Source organism: Triticum urartu, chromosome 7 (assembly GCF_003073215.2).
Source record: "Triticum urartu cultivar G1812 chromosome 7, Tu2.1, whole genome shotgun sequence".
Classification (NCBI taxonomy): Eukaryota; Viridiplantae; Streptophyta; class Magnoliopsida; order Poales; family Poaceae; genus Triticum; species Triticum urartu.
The window spans coordinates 206,371,713-206,381,706 of NC_053028.1; positions in this window are offsets into that span (position 1 = coordinate 206,371,713).

The following is a 9,994-nucleotide window of genomic DNA, read 5'->3' on the forward strand; positions in this document are numbered from 1 at the left end:
GCAGTCTTGCATACCAAATTTCTTCAGGCAATCTTTGAGGTACTTCTCTTGAGATATGAAGATGTCATTGCGTTGCTGACGTATTTGAAGACCAAGGAAGAACTTCAGCTCACCCATCATGGACATCTGATATTGCTCTTGCATCATATATCCAAACTCTTCACTGTATTTCTGATTGGTGCAGCCGAAGATAATGTCATCCACATATATTTGGCACACAAACAGTTCACCATCATATGTCTTCATGAAGAGAGTGGGGTCGAGGGAACCAGATTTGAAGCCTTTGCTCTTCAGGAAGTATTTGAGTGTGTCATACCAAGCCTGAGGGGCTTGTTTGAGGCCATACAATGCCTTGTTGAGCTTGTACACCATGTCAGGATGTTTTGGATCTTCAAAGCCAGGCGGTTGTGCAACATACACTTCTTCTTCAATCATGCCATTGAGAAAAGCGCTCTTCACATCCATTTGATATAGAAGTATGTTATGATGATTTGCATAGGCCAGCAATATGCGTATGGCTTCAAGTCTAGCCACAGGAGCAAATGTTTCATCGAAGTCAATCCCTTCAACTTGAGTGTATCCTTGAGCAACGAGACGAGCTTTGTTTCTGACAACTTGACCATGCTCATCTTGCTTGTTGCGATATATCCATTTGGTGCCTATTATATTGTGCTTGCGAGGATCAGGACGCTTAACCTGTTCCCATACATTATTCAGCTCAAACTGTTGAAGCTCTTCTTGCATAGCTTGAATCCATTCAGGTTCCATGAAGGCTTCTTCAACTTTCTTGGGTTCAGATATTGAGACGAATGCGAAGTGACCACAGAAATTTGCTAGCTGTGTTGCCCTTGAACGAGTGAGTGGACCTGGTGCATTGATGCTATGAATTATTCTCTCAATCTGTACTTCATTTGCAACACGAGGATGTACAGGACGAAAATTTTGCTCTTGATGATCATTGTCATCGTTAGAGGGATTGTCTTCGGGCTGAGCATTGTCTTCAGGTTGATCAGGTGCGGAGATGATAAGTTCCTCTTCAGGTTGAGCTTCAGACGGTATGATTTCTCTAGTTCCCATAAGTTTGATTGATTCACTGGATGGAACTTCATCTAGCACATTTGGCAGGTGCTCTCTTTGTGAGCCATTCGTCTCATCAAACCGCACATCCACTGTTTCAACCACTTTATAGTGAAAAAGGTTGAAGGCTCTGTAGGAGTGCGAATCCTTTCCATATCCAAGCATAAAACCCTCATGTGCTTTTGGTGCAAATTTTGAAGTGTGATGTGGATCCTTGATCCAGCACCTGGCGCCATATACTCTGAAGTAACTGACATTTGGCTTCTTGCTAGTAAGGAGCTCATAGGATGTCTTGTTCAGAAGCTTGTGAAGATAAACACGGTTGATGATATGACATGCAGTATCGATGGCTTCCGGCCAGAATTTTCTTGGAGTCTTGTATTCATCAAGCATCGTCCGGGCCATCTCAATAAGTGTTCTGTTCTTGCGTTCGACGACGCCATTCTGCTGTGGTGTGTACGGAGCTGAGAATTCATGTGTGATGCCTAAGGTATCAAGATATGTATCTAGGCCAATGTTCTTGAATTCAGTGCCATTATCACTTCTGATGTGCTTTATCTTAGCGCCATAGTTGTTCATTGCTCGACTGGCGAAGCGTCTGAAGACATCCTACACTTCAGTCTTGTAGAGGATTATATGCACCCAAGTATATCTTGAATAATCATCAACAATGACAAAGCCATAGAGACAAGCAGTAGTAGTAAGAGTTGAGTAATGAGTGGTACCGAAAAGATCCATGTGGAGCAGTTCGAAGGGTTGAGTCATTGTCATGATTGTCTTCGAGGGATGCTTGGCCCTCATTATCTTTCCTGCTTCACAGGCACCGCATAAGTGATCCTTCTTGAACTTGACGCCCTCGATGCCTATGACATGCTTCTTTCTTGCAAGGGTGTGGAGGTTCCTCATGCCAGCATGCCCTAGCCTTCGATGCCAGAGCCAGCATTCAGAAGCTTTTTCTAGAAGACATACTGCAAGTTGTGGTCCTGCTGAGAAATCTACCACATACAAATCATCTTTCCGATACCCTTGAAACACTAGAGACTTGTCAGATTCCATTAGTACAAGGCAGCGATATTTTCCAAACATCACAATCATGTTTAAATCGCAAAGCATTTTGACAGACATTAATTTGAAACCAAGGGATTCAACAAGCATGACTTTATCCATGTGTTGATCCTTTGAGATTGCAACTCTACCTACACCCAATACCTTGCTTTTACCAGTGTCAGCAAATGTGATGTGACTTTTGTCAGATGGATGTAAAGTTGAGTCCATGAGAAGGCTTCGCTTGCCAGTCATGTGATTTGTACACCCACTATCAATAATCCATTCTGAAGCAGCTGGTGTCGTACCCTACAGTGCAGTTAGGGTATAGGCTTCACGAAGAGATTTGTGAAGCAAAAACATTTGACGAACCAGTGGATTATTAAAGCTTAGATCGAGATTAGGACTGATAGGGCAAGTGGCAAGCGATTCAGGAACAAAGTACATAATAAGACCATTTGGGCATTTGATCTTGCGCCCTAAAAGATGTTTAAGGTCTCCAGCAATAGTGTCAGACGATTTTGGTTTTCAGCTGGAGACCTTTCCCTGCAAAAGAGAGTTAAGCTTTCTTAGCCACCCACATCTTCAAGGGTGGCTTCGAAGCAATGAGTCTAAGTGCAGCATCTGAGAACTTTGGCTTTGGAGCCCTAGCAAAAAGTCTTGCAGGTGGACAATAGTACTCATAAGAATAAGCAGAATAGTTCTTGGTCTTATGAACATGGCGATTTGATGAAACGCGCTCATATTCATAGCCCTGAGTATGGCATCCCTGCAAAATATTTGTGTTAGTGCGACTCAGGTGAGTCCTCTGTTTGTATGAAGCCTTTGGACCGTATGAAGCCTTTGGTCTGAGGTTTGTCTTCTTCAAGTGAGGTGTCATGATGACATTCACAGGAAGATTCTTCAAACACCTTTTCGGCACCCAGATCTTCTTCATAGGCAGTCCATTCCTGCAGTTAATACCAATATACCTGGCAAACACCTCACCATTCTGATTCTTAAACAGTTTATAGTTTGCATCAAAGGATTCATCAATAACAATGGGATTAGCACAAGTGAAGCCAGATAGGGTGGATGGATCCGCTGAAGGTTCCCTTGCAGCAACCCATGTGGTTTTGGGGTACTGCTCAGGTTTCCAGTAAGAGCCATCAGCATTCATTTTCCTTTTGAACCCAACACCCTCTTTCCTAGGGTTTCGGTTCAAGATCTACCTTTTGAGGACATCACATAGTGTCTGATGCCCTTTGAGACTTTTGTACATCCCTATTTCAAGCAGTGTCTTCAACCTAGAATTCTCATCAGCAATAGCAGTGGTATCCTCAGCAGAGGGGTTAGTTACCACATCAACAGTTGAAGATATTGCAATAGTAGCAGCAGTAGAACATTCAGCAACAGAAGTAGCGTTATCACGCTCAATGCATTTAAGACATGGTGGTTCAAATCCTTCCTGAGCTGAACTGATCTGTTCAGCGCGGAGTGACTCGTTTTCCTTTTGAAGATCTTCATGAGCCGCTCTCAATTTCTCAAGATCTTGCTTCCTTTGAAGATAATCATAGGAAATCCTTTCATGAGTTGTTGAGAGCGTTTCATGACGACTTTGAAGTTCCTCATACTTAACGTGAAGATTTTTTATGTCTTCAATTAAGGACTGAGATCGAGTCATTTCAGCGTCTAACAGATCATCGCTTTTGTCTAACAGTTTTTGAATGTGTTCCATAGCTTTATGTTGTTCAGTTGCAATTTTAGCAAGTGTTTTGTAGCTGGGTTTGGAACCACAATCAGAGTCATCGTCACTAGATGCTTGATAGTGAGTAGTGCGTGTGTTTACCTTGGCATCGCGTGCCATGAAGCAGTAGGAAGGAGCGGAGTAGTCCTTGTCATTTGCATCGGTGTCGGTGATGAAGTCATTGTCTTCAGTGTTGAAGATGGACTTGGAAACGTATGCTGTAGCCAGCCTCACAACGCCAGAATCGGACTCCTCCTCAGACTCCACCTCCGCCTCCTCAGAAGCAGACTCCTCCTCAGAATCCATTTCCTTGCCAACAAACGCACGTGCCTTGCCAGATGAGCTCTTCTTGTGTGATGAAGACCTTGAGGAAGACTTGAAAGAAGACTTTGAGTATTTCTACTTCTTCTTATCATCAGAGTCATACTCCTTGCTCTTCTTCTTCTTGTTGTTCTCATTGTCCCACTATGGACACTCAGAGATGTAGTGGCCAGGTTTCTTGCACTTGTGACATGTTCTCTTCTTGTAGTCATCAGCAGAAGCTTCATCATTTCTTGAGCTTGATCGTGAAGACTTTCTGAAGCCTTTCTTCTTGGTGAATTTTTGGAACTTCTTCACAAGCATAGCAAGCTCCTTTCCAATGTCTTCAGGATCATCAGAACTGCTGTCAGATTCTTCTTCATATGAGGAGACAGCCTTTGCCTTCAAGGCACGAGTTCGCCCATAGTTGGGACCGTAGATGTCTCTTTTCTCAGAAAGCTGAAACTCGTGTGTGTTGAGCCTCTCAAGTATGTCAGACGGATCTAGTGTCTTGAAATCAGGACGTTCTTGAATCATCAGGGCTAGGGTGTCAAACGAACTATCAAGTGATCTCAGGAGTGTCTTGATGATTTCATGCTTGGTGATCTCAGTAGCGCCGAGAGCTTGAAGCTCATTTGTGATGTCAGTGAGTCGATCAAACGTGAGCTGGACATTCTCATTGTCATTTCTCTTGAAGCGGTTGAAGAGGTTGCGAAGGACACTGATTCTCTGATCTCTCTGGGTTGAGACGCCTTCGTTGACCTTGGAGAGCCAGTCCCGGACTAGCTTAGATGTCTCCAAAGCACTCACGCGGCCATACTGTCCTTTGGTCAGATGACCACAGATGATATTCTTGGCAGTAGAGTCCAGTTGAACGAACTTCTTGACATCAACAGCAGTGACACCTTCTCCAGCCTTGGGAACGCCGTCCTTGACGACATACCATAGGTCGACATCAATGGCTTCAAGATGCATGCGCATCTTATTCTTCCAGTAGGGATATTCAGTTCCATCGAAGATGGGGCACGCAGCAGAGACTTTAATTATCCCTGCAATCGACATAGCTAAAACTCCAGGTGGTTAAACCGAATCACACAGAACAAGGGAGTACCTTGCTCTGATACCAATTGAAAGTGCTAGTGATCGACTAGAGGGGGGTGAATAGGCGATTTTTATGAAAGTCTTCAAAACATGTGAGTTTCGAAGACAAACGATAGAAATGAACCTATTACCATGCAGCGGAAGGTAGACTACACTAGGCAAACCATAGTCAAGTATTCAATGAAGTGAAAGCACAATGACTAGTAGCAGCTAGGCAGTAAGGATCAGGTAGGAAGATATTGTGAAGCCAATCAGAACAAGTAATCACTCCGTGAAGTCAAATGGTGATGCAATTCTACAATGACTTCACAAGGACCAACAGTAAGTAAAGGGAAGGGAAGGATGAAACCAGTGACTCGTTCAAGACAATGATTTGTTGGACCAGTTCTAGTTGCTGTGACAACTGTATGTCTGGTTAGGGAGGCTGAGATTCAACTCAGAAGACCTCGTCTTCACCTTATTCCCCTTGAGCTAAGGACACCCAGTCCTCGCCCAATCACTCTGGTAAGTCTTCAAGGTAGACTTCCAAACCTTCACAGACTTCGTTCACCGGCGATCCACAATGACTCTTGGATGCTCAGAACGCGACGCCTAACCGGCTGGAGGATTCACAGTCCTCAAGTGTAATAAGTCTTCAGATCACACAGACAAGAAGACTTAAGTGATGCCTAACACTCTTTGGCTCTGGGTGGTTAGGGCTTTATCCTCTCAAGGAATTCTCTCTCAAAGGCTTCGAGGTGGGTTGCTCTCAAACACCAAAAGCCGTGCTTTAACTCTAAGCAGCCAACCGTTTATGGTTGTAGGGGGTGGGCTATTTATAGCCACTAGGAAACCCGACTTGATTTGTCCGAAATGACCCTGGGTCACTAAGGAACCGACATGTGTTCCAACGGTCAGATTTCAAACACACGCGGCAACTTTACTTGGGCTACAAGCAAAGCTGACTTATCCAACTCTGGACAAGATTTGCTCTCATAGCCTTCACTCGAAGACATAGGATTTTGGTTAAGCATCACTTCAGTCATTCTGACTGGTTCTCTTGGACCCCACTTAACAGTATGGTGGTTCCTATGACTCAACAAAGAAAAACACAGAACGACGAAACTGCTAAGTCTTCGCGCTCCATAGTCTTCACGCGATGTCTTCTCTTGTCATAGTCTTCAATGTGAATGTCTTCACATACCACCTTTGACTTCAATGTCTTCATGCATTTTTAGGGGTCATCTCTGGTAGGAAAACCGAATCAATGAGGGACTTCTACCTGTGTTATCCTGCAATTCTCACAAACACATTAGTCCCTCAACTAGGTTTGTCGTCAATACTCCAAAACCAACTAGGGGTGGCACTAGATGCACTTACAAAGCGCGAGCACAAGAATGCTTCTGATGATGCACCATCAAAGAAGAAATTGAAGAAGTCTTCAAAGAAAGAGTGTGCTGCGGCCTCTGAGTCCCTTGTGGTTGAGCCCATTTCTCTTGCTCGTCCGGCCTCCACCAACCAAGAGCATCAACTTGTGATCCATGAGCCTGCTTTCGCAGAGGCTCCTGAAGATGAAGAGTTCCAGCTGTTGACCCCATCACAGCTGAAGACATTGGTCATGAAGACAATGTTGAAGATGATGAAGTCCTTCCTCAACTCGAGCATCAACTGGTATCATCGCCTATTCTTACGAACAACGAACTCATCAGCATTGGTCGTCCTTTTACGCTAATTGCTCAAGATGATTCGTGGGCATATCGCCCTCAAGAAGACACCCCCATTCATGAAGACACGCCCAGAACTCCAACACCTGAAGTCACCACTCCGGTGCTTGACGATGATAGCTACATGGTACATACCACTCTATCTCCACAGGCGTCGCCCGCTTTCCGCAGGCTTCGCAAAGGCCCCAGGCCATAGGTCACCATGTCGAGCATTGCAGAATGGGAAGTGCAACACAACTCAGTAGCATGTCAAGTGTTTCCTGAAGCCACCCCAACTGTGAATGTCTCCGAGTCTGAAGCAAAAGTTGTTGAAGACATTCCGGCTGCATCAACTGACAAAAATCAAGAAACAAGAGAAGAGGAAGGAAGAGTTGCTACACCCCCTCCTACTGAATCAGTCATTTCGGGGAGAATGAGTCTGTGCCCAACCCTCCTATCATTGAACAGACGGAGGTTGAAACTACTGAGGCGGCCACAAACACTGATGCTGAAGCCAATGGCACTGTCATGGCTGAAGACCATGTGGTGCCTGAAGATAATATGGCGTCTGAAGCCAATGTGGAATCTGAAGCAAATGTGATGCCTAAAGCTCAAGTACAACTTGAAGCCACTGTGCATGCTGAAGCCACTGTTCCATCTCCAAGGCCTCACACAATTGAACAGTCCTTTGATCATGGACAGCTGGTCACTGTGAAATGGCCCGTCATGGTGCCTCCCACTGCTCTCGGACCTCAATATGACTATCATGTGGAGCAGAGGCCACAAGTTCAGAAGCCAAAACCCAGGCTGCCAAGGCTTCCAGGTGTTGCAACCTCCCTAGGATCGTTCATCGTGAACAGCTTTAGGGCACACAATACTTTCTTTGACAATGCCAAGAATCCATACTCGAAGCCAAAGATCTCTTATGATCGCTTCTGGAGCTATCAGCAGCGCAGCTACTACTCATGCATCCTATACAATCAAGAGCGAATCTTTCAACACATGCGTCTTGATTGTGAAGCCATTGCTGAGCTCCCCTGTCTGGAAGAAGCCCTTGATTGCTTTATGGAGGTTGGTCTTCTACAGTTCATCACTGACAAGGAGCACTAGAATGAAGAGCTCTTGCTGTAGTTCTATGCCACTCTTCACATTCGTGGCTACAACAGGGATCCGAAGACATGGATCCTTGAGTGGATGTCAGGAGATGTGCACCATGAAGCCAAAGCTCAAGACATTATTGAGCTTACTTCCCTGTCCACTCCAGGTGACTTGTATGAGCCTGGTTGTCAGCTTCACAATAATGAACTGTAGAGTATCTTTCAGCGGCCTGAACCAAATATGAGTCTGATGCTCATCATGAGGAAGCCATTGCCTCAAGATGCTGAATATCCCAAGGAATTCTTCATCAAGGACCTCGAGTACTTTCCCCGCATAGTCTATCACATTCTGAGGCGTACTCTATGGCCAATCAAGGGATATACTGCTGAAGCCAAACTTGAAGGAGCCATGAAGACTTTGGTGTTTTACATCATCAATGGCATCAGATTCAACACCTAGGATTTCTTCATCAGACAACTTGCTGCATCTGGGATTGATTTGTTTGGCCTGAAGTTTTATGCTCCATGGGTGATGCGCCTGATCAAGCCCCAATCCTCTATTGACTATCAGCCCTTAGCGCGCAACCATCTTGTATTTCTGCCTGAGGTTGATCTGTATGTTGAAGCCATCTACCCAGAGCCTACTAAGGAGTCGCTATATCTTCACAATGTTGATCATCAAAGCTTCACGCAGCCCATAGAAGGGATTCATGTTCCAAATGTTGCTACCCCTGCTTATCCTCTTCCTGGCAATATGCGTGTGCCCCATCGTGCAAACATCGAAGCCACTGATAGTACAATTTCCCAAAGGCCTCAGAAGCGTTCTCGTGTTCTCAATGATCGAGAGCTTCTTGTTGCCTTACATCAGAAGCAGGATAAGCATCACGACTGGCTTAAGCGTTAGATGCAGAGTATTTTGGTGGACGTCAATCACATCAGAAAATTGGCCACCAAGAACTCATTCGTTGCCCATGAAGCCTGTCGACGGTCTTGGAAGAGTCTCACACTCCTATGCCTTGAAGAAGATCTTCGCAAAGATGGCTTCGCAGAGGGCTTCAAATTTGATTCCAGACCTCCCCAGAATGCAAGCTGGCTTCGGACTCCCTCCATAGAAGACTCTGAGTATTCATCTTCGGCTGCAATTGTTGTTGCGAGAGTCGTCGATGAAGAAGATGACGCTACTTCACCAACCATGGCTCCACTACATCTCGACACTAAACAAGGACCCTCTCCACCACCGAACTCCAGCGTCGACCCTGCACCTACATCTACTCCTGATGGGAACGAGTAGATACTCTATGTCTTAAACCCTTTTTGGCCATTACTGACAAAAGGGGGAGAAGCATATGAGTTGATAGTCTTCAAGCGGGTCCTTATGAGTGGTTGCACTATTTTTGCCAAGTGTTTACAACTCTCGTCTTTTGATACATTTGGTTCTTTGGGTTGTAACACTTAAACACAATGGCCATTTGCTACTTTTTCTGCTACTTTGTGATGCCATGATAAATTCCGCATGAAGTCATTCCGCAGACGTCCATTTTTCATTATGCATGACATTATCTTCGTTATATCTTTATATGCATGATGAGTTGTCTTCATAAGTTGAAGAGAATCTCCACAAAGTAAAACCTGCCATGTGCATTTGCATTCAAAAGCAAACTACTTATATGTACATCTTCAGGGGGAGACTTTTCCTACTTATGAAGACAATGTCGTAATTCTCAACTTTCACATACTTTTATCCCCATTGAAAACTTCAACCAGTTTGTCATCAATCACCAAAAAGGGGGAGATTGTAAGTGCATCTAGTGCCACCCCTAGTTGGTTTTGGAGTATTGACGACAAACTTAGTTGAGGGACTAATGTGTTTGTGAGAATTGCAGGATAACACAGGTAGTAGTCCCTCATTGATTCGGTTTACCTACCAGAGATGACCCCCAAAATGTGTGAAGACATTGAAGACAATG